Source organism: Ornithorhynchus anatinus, chromosome X1 (genome assembly GCF_004115215.2).
Source record: "Ornithorhynchus anatinus isolate Pmale09 chromosome X1, mOrnAna1.pri.v4, whole genome shotgun sequence".
Lineage (NCBI taxonomy): Eukaryota > Metazoa > Chordata > Mammalia > Monotremata > Ornithorhynchidae > Ornithorhynchus > Ornithorhynchus anatinus.
Window position 1 is genome coordinate 105932256 of NC_041749.1, and position 15359 is coordinate 105947614.

The window sequence follows — 15359 nt, forward strand, 5'->3', positions numbered from 1 at the left end:
GTCAGCTCAAACGAAGCCGGTCTGGTGGCTGGCTGGCGGATGTTTGCGTTCCTACCCCTGTGACCAACAGGCAGAGAGGGTGGGTGTGCACCCAGAGAGGTGTAGAGGGTCTTGGGAAACAATGGGTGGGGCCGGAAGCAATTAACAGTTATGTCTTACTCAGGGTGAGGTGGTGGCTGGAGGCAAAGTGCTGGGAATGGGGGCCTGTGGGCACATTGGCTCCGAAATGGACCCCGTACTAGGTTGGATGCCTGTATTTCATGGTGGTTTGTGGGATGGTAGGTATCTGGGTCTTCCAGCCAAATATTCTCTTCTCTACCAACCTCCCCCCGCCCCGCCAAGCTTAACTCTTCCAGGATGGGTGGTTACTTGTTAGCGCTTACTATGTGTCAAGCACGGTTCTAAGCGCTGGGGCAAACACAAATAAATCAGGTCACACATAGTCCCTGTCCCACAAGGGGCTCCTGCCTCCCAGTCCATGGTTCCTCCTTAAGTAGAAGGAAGAACAGGGGGTAGATAGAGACATGTATGTAGACCCTGTTTGGGGTTTGCTAGATTTTTATCAGAGTAAGGAAACTGGGAGACACTGGGGCAGAGTTGGAAGGGGGTTCTGGGCCCTGGTATGGTGCAGGTCCAGGATTTCTGGGCAGGAGAGACTGTGGGGGAGATGCAGGAAAGGGAGGTGTGTGGGGGTGGGGGAGGCAGTTAGCCAGAAGAGGAGGAAGAGGTACTCTTGTGCCCTTGTGGCTGGTTTTCGAAGACCTGTTTGTTTAGACTGGAAACCAAAGCTGACAGCAGCTTTGACTGCTCCTGAGGGCTAGGAGTTCTAGGTTCTAACTCCAGGACCAGAAATGCCTTCCCCTTTCTCTTCCTTACTTCCTCCTAGGTGATTTAGTGGAAAAAGGATGGATCTGTGAAGCAGGGACCTGGATGCTATTCCCTTCTCTTCCCCTGACTTGCTGTGTGATTTCAGTCAAGTCAGTTAACCTCTCTGGTCCTCAGTTGTTTTGCTTGTCTGCATAATTGCAATAACCACCTCTCCCTCCCTTATAGCGATGCTGGGTGGATAAAGTAAAGTCACTAATGCGGAGGTGCTCTGGAAAAAGAAAAGTGCTATTAAAGGGGGAGGTGCTGAGGCGGCCTGGGCTATCTGGGAGTCCCTTCGATTCCCGGGGGGAAGAAATAGGGAGGAAGAGGTGTGTGGGTGAAGAGTGGGTGCTGACCTCTGCAGTGCCACCCCACCCTGTGACCTGGATTTGCTCCCTCCTATTTCCAGGAGCTACTCCAACCCTCTCCTGGAAAAGATAGGAGAGAATCTTTCTTTTGTTTCTCTTTTAATGGCCAGCTGCGTTCAACTGCTGGAAAGGTCTCCAGGCTTGAGCTCTAGATCAGCTTCTGGGAGGAGAAAACATGATACCTGCCCTAAAGGGGCTAACTAATTAGAGGAGGGAAGACACATGCAAACCATAAACACAGTTACAAATAAACAGGAAACAAGTGATGGAAACTTTAAAAAAGAAAAAAACACCAAACACCTGACATAGCCTGAACCACAGAAACAAATGGTGATGTACCTAATTGACACAGAGCTACACAAGTGCTAAGGGGGGATTCATGACCAGAGTTAGATGGAGTTAATCTGAGAAGGGTTCCTGGAAGAAGGGGGGCTGTTCTTCCCTTTGTTTTTGTTAAAGGAGGAGAAAGCAATCTGAGATCTCATCTTTAATATTCGTGCTAATAAAAAAAATGGCATTACACACTGTGCTAAGCACTGGGCTAGATACACAATAATAAAATTCCATGTCCCACATGGGGCTCACAGTCTGTGGGAGAACAGGTATCGAATCCCCACTTTACAGATGAGGAAAATGAGGCCCAGAAGAGTAAGTGATTTGCCCAAGGTCACACAGCAGGTAAGTGGCAGAGCAGGAGCTAGAATCTAGGTCTTCAGCCTCCCAGTCCATGGTTCTTTCCACTAGGCTATACTGCCTTCCTTTAAAGGCACTTGTGATTTTATTTTTGGACCTCTTGTCCAGAATGCTGACAATTCCTGCCAGACCTGCAGTGGCCCTCTTTCCTCCATTTCACCCCATCACGGGGAGAGGGGAGAGACCCCTGCCCAAAAGGGAGTTTTCCAGAATTAGCGCTATAGTATGGGACTTTTGACTGGTGAGTATGATATCCCTGGTAGTATACTAACTGCACGCTAGGTTGTACCTACTCCCCTTGGGTGTTCGCTGCTATGTTGGTGTGCCTCAGGGAGGGTGAGAGTAGTCTGTTAACTTGCTTGTTGGCTTTAGTCTCCTGTTGGGTCCATTCAGTGCAAAGAGGTTGTTTACAGTTACCCAGAGAACTTGACAAATGGTGTTTTAGTTATCCATTCTGCCTCTATCAGCTGTTTTCCTGCGACTTTCTGCATGGGCCTTTCAGCTGATTTTTTTTTCTTTTTGTGGGGGTGGAGGAGGGAATTGGGGTCACGGGATTTTTCTGGTGGGGACCACATACCCCCTAGAAGGATATTCCACAGAATTCCCAAACAGCCCCTGCTAGAGAAGTCTATGTAGTCCAGTGGCTAGGAGCTAACTCTTTTATCTTGAGGGTGAGGCTTGGGAGAAGCGGACAGACGGCAAAGAGTGAATAAAAGAGCATGGAAGCTCTTGGCTCTTGTTGGAGACCCAAGGTGAATGAGGCTGAGAGTCCAGCCCAGACAGACATGAGGGGCTGACAGCCTAAGCGGCAAAGAGAGTAGGTATTTTTTTTCCCCACTGTACAACTGAGGAAAATGGGTACTAGTAGAAACTTTTACTGAACACCCAATTGGTGCCATGCGCTGTACTAGGCGCTTGGGAAGTACAGAATAAAGAAGTGACGTGTTCTCTGCCCATAAGGAGCTTACACTTGAATGCAGGAGATGAACGCAAGGCCACATAGCAAGTCACTAGTGAGCTGGGGGGCTGGGTTCTATGCCCTTCCACTTAGGCCGCCTTCCATGAAAATACCCCTTCCCTTCCATCCCAATGACTTTTTCTTCTTCCTTCCTCCCTTCCCTATGCCTTGATCAGTTGACCCCAAACTTGGAGGGGAAGGCAGGGTGGTGAGTGTGGAGAGCTGTGGCAGGAGCCTGGGTCCAGACCCCTTTGGTGGGGGGCTGGTCAAGAGGCACTGAAAGGGGATGGTGGAGTAGAAGTGCCATGAACTTGGCAGGTGAGTAAGCTAAACTGCATGGCTAGGTGTGCTAGGTGGCTTTAATTCCTGTGTATGGACTCCACTGCTGAGATGAGTGGTTATTTTAATTTGGGGGGTGGGGTGGGTTGGTGGTGAATGGGGCAGATTAATTCCTCTGACCCTTGTCTTCAAGGCTTGCCACCTGCTGGCTCTTCCCTAATTGCCCTCTTCTCCTGCCCCATTCCAGCTCGCACTCTTCAAACTTTCCAAGATACCTTCCTCAGCGTCCCCATGCCAGCTCACACCTTTTTCCCAACCTGGAACAATTTTTGCCTTTCAGGGGCCAAACCAGGCCCCTCCTCTCCTTAGGTTGCTCTTACCAAGGATGACTTCTGTCAGTGGCTGGAGGAAGCTGGCTTTCTTTTTTGCTAAAAAAAGATGGAGATGAACTTTAGTGAATTTCACTTTGGCCAGCTCAGACTCCAACAAGCCCTTGCTGACGCCTGGGGATGTTCAGAGGTTGCCAGCCCAGAGTCCAAGCAGGATCCAGGAAGAGCTGGGTGTCTGACCAGCATCTCAAGCTCAAAATATTCCAAATTGAACTCTTCATCTTCCCTCCCAAATCCCCTCCTCCTCCTAACTTCCCTATCACTTTTGACCACATCACTATCCTCTCCATCTCTTGGGCCCACAGCCATGGCATTTTTCTCAATTCCTTCCATTTTTTCAATCTTAGTATTCAGGCTGTCACCAAGACCTCTGGATCTTCCTTCACAGCATCTCCAGAATCCACCCCTCCATAATTATAATAGTTATGGTATTTAAGCAGCAAGACACAGTGGGTAGAGTTTGGGTCTGGGAATGAGAGGTCAATGGTCCTAAACCTGGCTCTGCCACTTGTCTGCTGTGACCTTGGGCAAGTCACTTAACCTCTCTGTGCCTCAGTTACCTCATCTGTAAAATGGGGATTGAGACTGTGAGCCTCACTTGGGACAGGGACTGTGTCCATTCCAATTTGCTTGTATCCATCCCAGCGCTTAATACAGTGCCTGGCACATAGTAAGTGCTTAACCAATACTATTATTATTATTATTATTATTATTAAGCGCTTACTATGTGCTAAACATTGTATTAAGTGCTGGGGTAATTACAAGGTATTCAGATTACTCAATCCTTGTCCCACATGGCACTCATAGGCTAAGTAGAGGGATTAGGATTAAATCTTGATTTTTACGGATGAGGAAACGAAAGCACAGAGAAGTGAAGTGATTTGCTCAAGGTCACACAGCAGACAAGTGGCGGAGCTGAGATTAGAACCCAGGGTCTCCAACTCCCAGTCCCATTCTTTTTCCACTAGGCTATGGTGCTTCCTGTGGCCCTTCCTCTCCTTCCAAGCACTTGTCATATCCCACCTTGACTACTGCATCAGCCTCCTTGCTGACCTCTCTGCCTCCAGTCCGTACTTCATTCTGTTGCCCGGATCATTTTTCTAGAACATTGTGTACATCTCCCCACTCCCAGCTTGTAGCAAGACTCCCCAGTTTTCCACTTGTCTAGAAAACCCACTTCTCCCTTTCCAAGTTTAAATGTAGACTGTCAGCAAGAAGTAGAGAGGAAGAGCTGATCATCTTAGGAAGGAAAGCAAATGAGCAAACCACTTTGATAAGCATCTTGTTACCTTGAATTCCTATATTTCCCCGATTAGACTGTAAGCCCGTCAGTGGGCAGGGACTGTGTCTGTTGCCGATTTGTACATTCCAAGCGCTTAGTACAGTGCTCTGCACATAGTAAGTGCTCAATAAATACTATTGAATGAATGAATAAGGCTTTTGCCTTAATTATCTCACTTTATCTTCACAGCATTCCTGTGAAGTAGGAGGGGACAGACGTTATCCCCATTTTACAGATGAGGCCCAGAAAGGCTAAGATTTTGAGACTAAAATCTAGGTCTTCTGAACCCTAGACCACCCGTACTCTTTCCATTGGACCATTCTTCCGGCTTAGTGCTGGAGGCATCTCCCACTGGGATTCTTCACCAAATTAATTCCCTTACCTCTGGACAGAACCTGCCCTTCAGTCATCTCAGACCAATGGGCAGGGTTATCAATCAATCAGTGGTATTTGAGCACTTACTATGTGCAGAGCATTTACTAAGCACTTGGGAGAGTACAACAGAATTAGCAGCCACGTTCTCTGATCATAACGAGCTTACAGTCTAAAGGAGAAGACAGACATTAATATGAATAAATAGATCATCCAGGAGATCAAGAGATCATGACCTACTCTAGGACGTTGCGAATCTCCTAAACAGAAATTCTTTCTTTTCAGTTTAACCCGGCTCCATCCTGCTGCATTTCAAACCTTAGTCTCTGGGATAGGCTCTGGGAGCGAGGAGAAACTTTCACTTCGGTCTTTGGTCTTTCACTTTCCATGTCCTCAATGGAAGAGGTGGATAGAGTTGAGAAGCAGCATGGCCTAAAGGAAAGAGCACAGGCCTGGGAGTCAGAGGACCTGAGTTCTAATTCTGACTCTGCCTCTTGTCTGCTGTGACCTTGGTCAACTCACCTTTTTTATGTTTTTTTCTTTAAGTACTTACTATGTGCCAGACACCGTATTAAACGCTGGGGTAGATGCAAGTTAATCAGGTTGGACACATTCCCTGTCCCACATGGGATGCACAGGCTTAATCCCCATTTTGCAGATGAGGTAACTGAGGCCCAGGGAAGTGAAGTGAGTTGCCCAAGGTCATGCAGCCAAGTGGCAGAGTCAGGATTAGAACCCAACTCCTTCTGACTCCCAGGCCCGTGCTCTATCCATTAGGCCTCGCTGCTTCTCACTTCACTTTCTCAGTTTCTTCATCTACTAAATGACGACTCAACACCTGTTCTCCCTCCTACTGTGAACCCCATGTGGGACCTGATTATCTTGCATCTACCCCAGTGTTTAATACAGTGCTTGGCACATAGTAAGCCCTGTGAGCCCCATGAGGAACAGGGACTGTGTCCACCCTGAGTAACTTGTATCTACCCCATCGCTAAGAACAGTGCTTGACATCTACTAAATGCTTAACAAACACCATTATTATATCTTATTATATTTATATTTATTAATATATCTTATATCGTTATATTATTATTATATCTTATTGATAAATACTACAGTTATTACCCTTCAGAGGAGAGATGTTAGAGTGTACTCATGTGAATTAGCCAAGGGTTGGAGGTCATTTTGAAACCTCCAGGCCCTGACCAAGACAACATGTAAGCCAGCCTTGTACAGAAAGACACCAGTTTACCAACCTGCCCTGTTTGGCAGGAGGGTCATAGTCTGTGTGATTCAGCTAGAGGGTGGGGAGAATTCAAATAAAGCAAAACATTCTTTACCATTAGTCTGGCAGCTGTTTGTACTTGCCATGAGCAAATGACTACAGGCAAGGCTAGACTGCCTTGAGGTCAGGGATCCTGTCCATCTTCTCCGTTGTAGGGTACTCTCCCAAGTGCTTAGTACAGTGCTCTGCACACAATAAGTACTCAAATACCATTGATGAAGGCTGTTCTAATTCATTCTAGGATGCCCAGGCAAGTCGTCCAAGTGACTTGTTCTCAACTAGCCCCATTTCAAGAGAATTGGACTCCCACTGCAGGCACAGCTCTGATATGTGGAGATTATTGGTAGAGAACTGGTGAAGCCCCCAATCTCCAGGAGCCCCTCCTCTGGTGTGGGAGAGTGGGACAGGCACAGGAAGGAATATGGTGGGGAGGAGAGGGGTGGGCCTGGAATGGACTGATAATTGGGAGAAGGCTTACATCAGTGTAACCTTTGTGCATCATGTCAATGTTTCTCAGGCTGGAGTCCAGCCTTGTTTCAGGTGACCTGGATGCTGGGCACATCCACCGCACCCATCTTCGCGTCAGATCATTGGGTTTTTGATGCCTTCTCCCTCCCCAGTCCCTTCCCCCTGCCGGCCAGGGACCTGACCCCAGTTGGCTCCTAAGCATGAATGGAAACCCTCTCCCTGTGCACAGCTTTCTCATGTGGTACCCACCCTTCCCAGCTCTCAGCCCAGCTGGGAGCCTGCAAGGTCTGGAAAGAAAGTCACTCGACAGTCGGATGTGTGAACCTCCTAAACCTCCCAATCCCAGTGGGTATATGGCTCTTCTTTCTCTTGTATTTTTAAATTATTTTATTATTATTTTCTCTTTAGAGAACTCCAGAAGTTTCCAGGAAGTGCTTCTGTCTGGTCAAAATTTCTCCTGCTTCCATCCAAGTCTTGTTTTTTTAGGGTGGAAGGGGACACAGATTCTGCTCCAAGCCCAGTCTTTGCCCTGCAGAATAACAAAAGTTCCTCCAAGGGGAAGGCCCTGGGCTGACCCAGATTGATTTGAACTTCCGGCCGGGCGGCTTCTCACCGAGACCAGACCTTCTGGGAAGCAGCCTGGACTAGTGGAACTCAATCAATCAGTGGTATTTATTAAGCACTTACTATGTGCCCAGCCCAGTATCAAGCATTTGGAAGAGAACAACATCAGAATTAGCAGACATGTTCCCTACCCTTAATGAGTTTGCAGTCCAGAGGGGGAGACTGACATTGATATAAAGAAGTCATTTATAATATATCATTTAAAGATATGTACCTAAGTGCTGTTGGGCTGGGGGTGGGGCAAAATCAAATGTCCAAAGACCGCAGATCCAAGTGTATAGTCCATGCAGAAGGGAGAGCGAGCAGGGGAAAAGAGGACTTAATCGGGGAAGGCCTCTTGGAGGAGATGTGACCTTAATAATGCTTTGAAGGTGGAGAAAGTGGTGGTCTGGCTTATATGGAGGAGGAGGGAGTTCCAGGCTAAGGGGAGGGTGTGGGAGAGGGGTCGGCAGTGGGAGAGGGGGCACAGAAAGTAAGCTGGCGCTCGAAGAGTGGAGTGCGTGGGCCGGGCTCTAGTTGGAAATCGGTGAGGTAGGATGGAGAGAGCTTACTGAGTGCTTTAAAGTCAGTGGTAAAGAGCCCAGGCCTGGGAATCAGAGGACCTGGATTCTAATCCCGGCTCTACCACCTGTCTGCTCTGTGACCTTGGGCAAGCCACTTCACATGTCTGGCCTCAGTTCCCTCATCTGCAAAATGGGGATTAAATTCTACTCCCTCTACTTAGACCGTGAGCCCCAAGTAGGACAGGGACTGTGTCCAATCTGAGTATCTTGTGTCACCCCAGCGTGTAGTACAGTGCTTGGCACATAAGCGATACCATAATTATTCGTATTCCTGGGGAATGTTGAACCCAACCAGCTCTGACCTGAACTCAAAGGCCAGAACTCTGCCTGGTCAAAAGGCAGCCCCTAAGCTGGTTATGAATGATGAGGAGAGGAAGACTGGGAAATTTAGGGGCATAAGGACCAGGCACCCCCACCCACCCTCTGGTTCTTTCACCCATGGATCAGGCCTTCGTTCCCACTCCAAAGACTGTCTGGACTGGGCTTCCCGCCTTACCCAATCATTCCTACCCAGGAATAGTTCCATTCCGTTCCCCTCTGGCAGGGGCCGGGCATCAGGACCTGGATGCTGGGGATTGGGAGGGGACGCCAGGGTGGAACCCCTGGATCACTCCCCAGCTTGAAAAAGGTTGACGGGGGAGGGATCTGGTTTACTTTTGAGATGGGACTCAAAATTGCTGGTGAGTCAGGACAAGTGAAGGCAGAGGTCAGGAAAGCAGGACTCCTGGGTTCTTTCTCTTTATTTTCCAAGCGCCCTCTTCCCCACCCCCAGCCAAGAGGTCAGGAAGGGTCGTGCTGGCTGGTTCCTTTCCATTAACACAGGAATGTTCCCTAATTCCAGAATTTGCCTGCTGCCTGCCCTAGTAGGGCTGGCTGGGAGCTCAGCTTTCTGCGGCCCACATCCGCCTCATCTGTTCTCTTGCCCCACCCCCGAAGGGGAAGGGCAGCTCCCTCTCCTGATCAGGACTCCTGGGCCAGAGATGTGGCAGCCGGGCACCTTCCTACCCTGGTGTACCCAGCGGGCCGAGGTTAAGAGGAAGTGGGAAACGTGGACTGATGGCTCCGCCCGGGAGGGAGTCTGTGGTTCCAGTGGTTACTCCCTATGTGACCTTGGGCAACTGCTTCTTTCTGGCCCTTGGTTTCTTCCCTCTGAGATATAGACTTGACCATGTACCTTGTCTCTCAGGAGGTGGCAAAACAGATTGGGCAATATAGATGCAGGAGGCTGTACCCTGGTTGAGGCTAGAAAGTGACCCTCTGGAGGTCCTGGTTCCTTTTCGAGGGACACCCCTTTTCCATTCCATCTTGGCTTTGTGCCCCACTCTATCCTCCCTACTTACCCAGCTGAGGTTCCTCCTCCCCCCTTTAGCCCCTTCCACCCCCCCAATTCTCCCAGGTCTAGGAGATTGTGAGTTTGTCAGGAAGAAAGGGAGCTGAGATTTCTGCTCATCTAAGGGAAAGGCCAATAGCTGTTGGGTCGTGAGAAATGGGGAAACTTGGAAAGATGAGTGGGTAGTGTTAGGAAGGGGAGTTGGCATGTGTGTTCCTGAGTATGGCCAGGTGCATGTGTGTGTATACCTGTGCACGCTGTAAAATATGTCTGCTGGGCTGGAGGTTTGATGGGGTGGAGGTAGGGCTGGAGCTAGGGCGTTTTATTTTCAACGTGGCTAGCTTCTATCTCCCTGCAGGGAGAGATTATTCTTGGCAACTGCAGGGCCGTGGGTGGGTGCAGGTGGGGCGTGGCCTAGGCTGCGGGGATAGCCGTCGCCGAGTGCGTGTGTGGGTGCGTGTGTGTGGAGCGGGCGAGGGGGGGAGCGGGGGGAGAAGGACGACAAGCTCCAAATTCAGCCATCTCGCCTCCCCTTCCCGCGCATCTGCCAGCTCCCTGGATGCCTGGCTAATCTCTGTTGCCATGGTGATGTTGCCACGGCACCCGCCTCCCAGCGGTGCCTGCTATAAATCACCAATAAGAGCCTTCCAAATGGGGCCCGGGCTAGCCCAGAAAGGGAGGTGGGAAAGGGGACACTGGAGATGCTGGACAGTTGGCTCAGTTGCCTGAGGTCTAGGATTTAGCTACTGGGGGGTTGGGGGGAGAGGGGGTGGGGATGGTCTGGGTCCCCGCCCAGAATCATGTTCTAAGAGATGTAACCACTCTAAGATTTATATGGAGGTGGGGAAAGGAACTGGGATGGGTCATCTCTGGCTCTTATAATAATAATAATAATGGAATTAAACACTTACTATATGCCATACGCAGGGGTAGAGACAAGTTAATCAGGTTGGCCACAGTCCCTGTCCCACACAGTGTTCACAGTCAAAGGAAGAGGGAGAACAGGCATCTACCCCTATTTTACAGGTGAGGAAACTGAAGGACAGAAGGTATGTGACTTGTCCAAGGTCACATAGCAGGCAAGTGGGAGAGCCAGTATTAGAGCCCAAGTCCTGACTCTCAGGCCTGGGCTCTTTCCACTAGTCCATGCTGCTTCTCTCCTCCTTGCCTTTCTCCTTCCTCATTGCTGCTGCTCTGCTGCTATAGAAATGGGACAAGGCTCCCTTCAGAATACCAAATGTCCCAGACTCTTCTTGCCTTTTGCAGGGGGCACACCTTTACTGATTTTAAAGAGAGGTTGTCATTTATCACCAGTCAGAATCGAGAGGTCACTGGGCGTGGAAGCTTGTACTGTGTGTCGGTAGAAAGGGCAGAGGGAAGAGAAGATACAGTTCTTCCTCCTCAATGGGCTGGTAGTCTGGTGAGAAGACAGCACAGATATACATACACACACCCCCATTTATGGATCTTCTGCCTGAGACTCATTCATTCGTTGTCGTATTTATTGAGCACTTACTGTGTGCAGAGCACTGTCTACCTAAAGCTCCCTCAGTTTTGTTTTTTAAATGATATTTAAGCGCTTACTATGTGCCAGGCTCTGTATTAAGCACCGGGGTTGATACAAGCTAATCGAGTTAGACATAGTCCCTGTCCCACACTGGATGAAGCAGCATGGCGTACTAGATGGAGCCCGGGCTGGGAATCAGAAGGTCATGGGTTCTAATCCCATTCTCGGCCACATGTCTGCTGTGTGACCTTGGGCTTCTCTGTGCCTCAGTTTCCTCATCTGTAAATTGGGGATTGAGACTGTGAGCCCCACATGGGATAGGGACTTTGTCCAACCCTATTTGCTTGTATCCCCAGTGCTTATTACAGTGGCTAGCATATAGTAAACACTTAACAAATACCACAATTTATTTTACAGATGAGGTAACTGAGGCACAAAAGTTAAGTGACTTGCCCTAGGTCACACAGACAAGTGGCGGGGCCAGGATTGGAACCCAGGTCCCTCTGACTCCCAGGCCTGTGCTCTATCCACTAGGCCACACTGCTTCCCAGTTACCGAGTTCTAGTTTTTCCTTTCCTCTGTAATTACCACCAAGTAATTCTTCCTTAGCATTAAGGAAGCAATGTGTTCTAGCAGAAAGAGTACAGGCCTGGGAGCAGAGAGGACTGGGTCCTAATCCTGGCTCCACCCCTTGCCTGCTCTGTGACCTTGGACAAATCACTTCACTTATCTGTGCTTTGGTTTCCTTTTTTATGGCATGTAAACATTTACTATGTGCCAGGCATTGTACTAAGTGTTGGGTCAGGTACAAGGCAATCAGGTTGGACACAGTCCATATCCTACATGGGGCTCACAGTCTTAAACCCCATTTTACAGATGAGGAAATGGAGGCACAGAGAAGTTAAATGACTTTCACAGGGTCACACAGCAAGCAAGTGGTGGAGCCAGGATTAGACTCACAAGCCTGTACTCTTCCCACTAGGGTACACTGCTCTTTTACAGATGTTTCCTCATCTGTAAAATGGGGATTCAATGTCTGTTCTTCCTCCTATTTAGACTGTGAGCCCCATGAGGGACAAGGACTGTGTCCAACCTGGTTATATCATATCTACCCCAATGCTTAGTAAAGTGTTTGGCACATAGTAAGCACTTAACATTGTTATCATTGTTATTATTAATAATGATAAATCTTAATCCAACTCTCTCCTGCTTCCATTGAAAGCTAGTGAAGATTTCACCTTTTCTGTGGCTTACATCCCCAGCTATAAGAGATACCCATACAAATAACCATAAAGGACTGATGATAATCTAGGAAGACTTTTTGGAAGAGGTAGGTTTAGGGCATGGGGCCCTAGCAAGGCCAATCCTGTGTGCTGGTCTGGATTGGGCAAGTTCTGAGGTTGGAGGGAAAGGGGTGGTTTTGAGGTGGGGGGGTGGATGGGCAGGGTTGGACAGCGATGTAAAGTGCTGCCCCTCCCCAACCTCCAGATCTCCATTTGGAAGAGCCTGCGAAGTCCTGAGGTGGCTGGGTAGAGAGGGGCAGAGCAGAATCCTTTCTCCTCACCCTCCATCCCTCTCTTCCCCCACCTGTTTATCTTTCTCTTCTTAGACCTATTGTTGTGCTTTGGGGCAAAAAAGCCATCAGTGGCCTTGCACATACACACTTCTAATTCCACAGTCTTTTGCCCTTCGGTTCCACTTCCTCTGGTCAGGCAGCAAACAAGTGGCTTCAGAGCAAAGACATTGGCAATGTTGTCTTGCGGCAGGGGGCCGGGGCCTGAAACAGCTGCCTCTGTGTTTGGAGGCTGTGAAAGGCAAGGTCAGCCGGGGGAGACTGGGGACAAGCTGAGGCAGGAGAGAGAGAGAGGCAGTGGAGGGGATGGAGCCACATCCCATCTCTTTTCAAAAGTCATATTTCTGGCTTCCCCCATTCCAGAGTAGTGCTAGAACAATCTTTGGAGTTGACTACCTCAGGACTTTGATACATGAGGGCTTTGGGGGGGGGGGGGAGGGTGGAGGTGAAGGGGCACCTAGGCCAAGCATTCCTTCTCCTCCCTGCCCAAACAAAAAGGACTATGGTTGGGGCCTTTACCATGAAGAATTATCCAGTACAATGCCAGCAGCTTCCTGGTTTGGGGGCTTGGAGCATGTGTATTGTGTGATTAGGAAGCCACCTCAAGACTCTGAGTCTTGGAAGTGCCTGAGGCCTTATTTGTTTTGCCCACTCTCTCTCTTGTATGTTCCTGAGGCTGATGTTCCTTGTATGTTCCTTGCCCCAGAGCCAGGTGGTGCTCTGTTCTACTGCTGCTCAGGGAAACCAGTGGGATTGGGCAGTGGGCTGGCCTCTATTCTTCTCCCTTGCTGTCAGTATTGATATTGCCTTCTCTCAAACAAGGAAACATAGCTGTTTATCACAGGAAAGAGGAAGCCCACATAAGTGAAATCCATGGGTAATCTAAAATACTCCTGTTCACCAATGATTTACACCTCTTTCCTTCCCTTCTCCTTCCTCCCTATCCCCAGCATTTTTTTTAGCTCTCTTGATGAATAGGGGAAGGGAGGAGGAAAGAAAACAGGGCGGGGATCGTGTCTACCAACTTTACTGTATTTAACTCAAGTGCTTAGTACAGTGCTTTGCACACAATAAACACTAAAATACCATTGATTAAAAGAAAAAAATAGTTAACGGGAGGAGGACTTGGGCAATCCATAAACTGGGAAGCCAACCCCTGAGCCTCAGGGAGATGCAAGAGGGTGAGGGGGCTCTTCTGTCTAGGAAGAGGCTGGAGCTGCTAGGAGCCCCCACCTCCTTATTTTCTAAAAGTGCTGCTTTGCCCCAGAATGGATCCTTTACTTTTGACATGGATTTCCCGAAATGGGTTCTGCGCCATGGAGAGGGAGGGAGGGAATGGTCTGCCTCCCACATTACTGACCTCGGTCCCTGTGCTGGGCAGGACAGAAGCCTTTAGGGAGAGGAAATTTGAGCCAAGTCGCTCCTGACTCCTTTGCTCTGATATAATGGCCAAACTCCACCTGGAAGGGGGAGGAGGGTGGGGGTGAGAGAGAGAGCCCCTTATTGTGCCCTTTTACACACAAACACACACACACTCTCTCTCTCTCTCCACTCCTCCCCAGCTGCAGATTTTGGCTGTGCTTGGCCTCGGAGGTTTTGCAAAATGATCCCCACCCATGAGCTCAGGCGCCCGGCGTTGAGCAGAAACAATTGGAAAGGGGACGGGAAGGGGAATGTGGTCCAGCGAGGCGCGGCGGGTCTGGGTTGTTTGCGTCGCTCAGTAAGGGGGTGGGGGGAAGCCAGCTTGCCAAGCGAGACGAACGGGAGAGGCCGGCCTGGTGAGGGGCAGGCAGCGGCGGGAGCCAGGGTGTGGGCACCGGGGCGGGGGGCTCGCAGAGCCGGCTGCCGGTATCCTACCCTACCCCCAAACGGCGTCATACACCTCAGGAGGGAGGGCAATGCAGAGGCCCAAGAAGGGTGCTTCACCTGCCCAAGGTCACTCGGCCTATTCGAGCTGCAGCTAGAACCCAGGTCTTCTGACTCTCAGCCCTTTCTCTTCCCTCCCACCCCATTTTCTGTGCTCTATCTTCTGGCCTCTTTGGAATCTGTTAGCCAGGGGGCTGGGAATTGAGGTGGGGGAATAGGAGAACAAGTATACTGTTTTAATTTATTTCTCCTTACTTGGCTTTATAATTCAGAGGGATAAAGCCTCAGGCAAACGGCTGGAGGGTCCTCTTTATCTTAGCTGCAGACAGCTTGTTCCGTCCTGGCCTGGTCAGGTGATGTCATTGCCAATCTCACCTACACCCTGCTCACTTCTCCTCCCACACAGGCTTGCTTGGGATTGGACTAAGGTGCCTGGGGTCAGGGGAGAGGACTCCGAGTCCTGGGTGGCCATGGGGTGGTAGGGAGCTGGAGAGGGGAACAAACCTTCACAAGTTGGCACAGGTACAGCTAGGTTCTCATATGTTTTCTCTCCCTCTCTCCTCCCCGCCCCCCCCCAACCAGATTCCCAGTCTGAGCCCCAAATCATGAATAATAATACTGTTGGTATTAGTTAAGCGCTTACTATGTGCAGAGCACTGTTCTAAGCGCTGGGGGAGATAGAGGGTCATCAGGCTGTCCCACATGAGGATCACAGTCTTAATCCCCATTTAACAGATGAGGGAATTGAGGCACAGAGAAGTGAAGTGACTTGCCCACAGTCACACAGCTGACACGTGGCAGAGCCGGGATTCAAACTCATGACCCCTGACTCCCAAGCCCGGGCTCTTTCCACTGAGCCACGCTGCTTCTGTAGCTGCTTCCTCACTCTCTCTCCTCTCCTATACCATATGCACACACAGGTACCCATTTTGGCC

The 15359-nt window shown here is 49.7% G+C and overlaps 1 protein-coding gene across 4 annotated transcripts in view; it reads left to right on the forward strand.

The window, feature by feature from the left end:
• PALM (paralemmin) overlaps positions 1–15359 on the forward strand; it is a 42061-nt gene that overhangs the window by 2927 nt on the left and 23775 nt on the right. The gene's annotated exons all lie outside the window — the stretch shown is intronic.